The 2,801-nt window shown below is 41.7% G+C and overlaps 1 long non-coding RNA gene across 2 annotated transcripts; it reads right to left on the reverse strand.

The window, feature by feature from the left end:
• Nucleotides 1-482: 482 nt before the first annotated feature.
• On the reverse strand, nucleotides 483-1,601 carry LOC144193064 (uncharacterized). 2 transcript variants are annotated; one of them, XR_013325581.1, is made up of 3 exons: nucleotides 1,319-1,601; nucleotides 723-791; nucleotides 483-642 (listed from the first exon to the last, which is right to left on the reverse strand). It is a non-coding gene; the product is annotated as an uncharacterized LOC144193064 (long non-coding RNA). The 2 variants fall into 2 exon arrangements; XR_013325582.1 differs by having other exon boundaries at nucleotides 723-780; nucleotides 1,319-1,600.
• Nucleotides 1,602-2,801: the final 1,200 nt, after the last annotated feature.

The following is a 2,801-nucleotide window of genomic DNA, read 5'->3' on the forward strand; positions in this document are numbered from 1 at the left end:
TCCCTGCTGAAGCGGCTGCCCCTGCGACCCAACTTCGGATAAAGTGGGAGAAGATGAGCTGAGATCACATTATTAATTTGTCACCCGATGGTGCAGTGGATCTTATGCCTGACTTTGGTGCGGGCAGTCTAGGTTTGATTCCCACTCGGTAACAGTGTGAGTGGTTGCCTGTCTCTATGTGTGCCCTACGACTGACTGCCAACCAGTCTTGGGTGTAATCCTGCTTTTGACATTTGGGTTAGGCTCCAGCAACCCTTTTGAGGATGGGCAGTATGGAAGATGAATGAATAAAAATAAATTTTAGCATTTTTGTGTTTCTCTCATGTTTCATACAAAAGAGGGGCATTTTGATCAAATTTAAATGGGTTTTGTTGGTAGTATTTTTGAGAACTGGGGCACGAATTACAGAATTTACACAATGTATTGCTCTGCCTATGAAAAATCCAAGTTACGAAAAAAGTAGAGGTAAGACTGTACACTAACCAGCACATAAAGCTACCCACACAAACCTGTCTGAAGGTGTTGGTGCCAATAACTGGTCGGGCAACTGGTAGCGCAGTGACAGTCAGGGCTACAGGTACAGCCTCCACGACAGGGGCGCTTCCGAGTGGGACTGGGCCACCAAGAACCTCTTGCTCAAACCTACGACATGACAAACAGAGAGGGAAATTCTAAGTGTGATTTCCGTTTTGGGTATAACATATTACGTGAACGGTACTCACAGCGCCATTTCTGCCTCCATCTCCTTTAAACGTTCTTCTTCCGATTTCAGCGCCATTGCTAGGACACAACTAACCAACTTTAATAGTATAAATTGTATAGCCTCTAATGTACATAAGAGTTAAAAAAAAATTATTGTGCATTATGTTGCATTAGTGGCGGCCTAACAGTGAGGGACCCAGGTTCAAATCCATGTCGACCACCTGTGAGTAGTTTGCATGTTCTCTGAGGGCCTGCGTGGGTTTTCTCCCACATTCCAAAGATGGTTGGCTGATTGGACACTCTAAATTGCCCCTTGGTATGAGTGTCAGTGTGAATGCTTGTTTGTCTCCTTATGTCCTGTGATTGCCTGGCCACCAATTCAGGGTGTCCCCCACCTCTGGCCCGAAGTCAGCGGGGATAGGCTCCAGCACCCCCCGCGACTTGTGCGGATAAAGCGGTTCAGAAAATGAGATGAGGTTGCATTAGTATTGGGTCCTAGCGATTTGCTTTCCTATCCTATCAATTTCTATTACGTTTACCGTTTAGAAACCAAATATCTATCAGATGGACGCCGCTAAATTTCGCTAGCAAAAATAGCCGTTTCATTTATTCTTACCTTGATATCCAGTTACGATTTTTTTCTGCGTGGAACCGAGTGATGTTTAATCCAGGCTCGTTTTAAACATGCAAGGTGTAGCTCGCATACAAATGCTAGTGTTTACTTTTCGACATCCTTGGAAAAAGTAAACATAATCAAAAAGCGAGTTTGTTTGTTTGGACGAATATATTACTCGTTGTAATAAAAAGAAAACACAGCTGACCAGAAATACATAGACGTACGTTTCACCGCCGTGCTATCTTAAGCATCGAGGCAGTTTCCGCTTTTCCTGTTACTTTACTACCCCTAGTGGTCTGGAGCAGGAAATGATGAATTTTACTACATTTAGTAATTGGCTGGACGGAGAAAGGATTGATAGACAGACTCATTTGCTACTTTGTAAATCACACTCATGAGCTCGTCTGTTTAAATGAAGGTAAGCAAAATTGAATTTAGACAGGATGAAGTGGATGAAAAATGCAAAGGCAGTTGGCCCAGATGATATAACTTTGAAGGTTTCAAAGTGTTAAGCAGATGTTGCTGTCGAGATTTTAATATAGTTTAATACAATCTTAGAAGGAAAGATGTCAGCAGAATGGAGGAGACGTCAAGAAGGATACACACAGTTTTGGAAAATATAGGGAGACAGAGCTAATTATCCAGCCATACAATAAATTTTAAAAGTTGGTCCGCCAGAGAGTGGTTAGGACGTCGGCCTCACAGTGGAGGACCTGGGTTCAAATCTAGTGTGGAGTTTGCATGTTGTCCCTGGGCCTGCGTGGGTTCATGGTAGGTTGATTGGACACTCTAAATTGACCCTAGGTATGAGTGTGAACACGGATGTTTTGTTGTGTCCTTGTGCCCTGCGATTGGTTGGCCACCAAGTCAGGATGCCCCCCCCCCCCCCCCCCCCCGCCTCTGGCCCGAAGTCAGCTGGGATAGGCTCGCGACCCTAAATGCAGATAAAGCGGTTCAGAAAATGAGATTAGAGATAATAACAAATAATAATACCTTTTTTAAAGGCATTGATACAACAGGGGAACTATTATAAAACATTTGTGAATAAAATCAACTCCCTGTTAAATCACTAGAATTCAATCTTGTTGTAAAAAGCATGCAAATTCTATTGTAGAAAGTACTTTTTCCTGGATTTTTTTTAATCAGTTAAGTCTCTACCCAAAGTAAGTTATGAAACAAGTTATGGAAAAAATGTACGGTAGATATTTTTTAATTAATTTTATATCAACCGTAGGCCTGGATATTACTCGTTTTATTATTGTTTTATTTTACTTGAACTCTGTGAATCCATCAAGAATTTATGAAGTTTATGGTATTTTAGGGTAGTAAATCTTAAATTTTACTTCCGCTGCAATAGCCGCTTGTTATTTACACCACAAGACCCACTTTGAGACATCTACCGCTAAAATGTGATAATTCTGACGACTATTAAAAATAAATTGTAAAGACGATTGGTCAAATAATGGTGACGCCTATATAGGCG

Source organism: Stigmatopora nigra, unplaced genomic scaffold (genome assembly GCF_051989575.1).
Source record: "Stigmatopora nigra isolate UIUO_SnigA unplaced genomic scaffold, RoL_Snig_1.1 HiC_scaffold_56, whole genome shotgun sequence".
NCBI lineage: Eukaryota > Metazoa > Chordata > Actinopteri > Syngnathiformes > Syngnathidae > Stigmatopora > Stigmatopora nigra.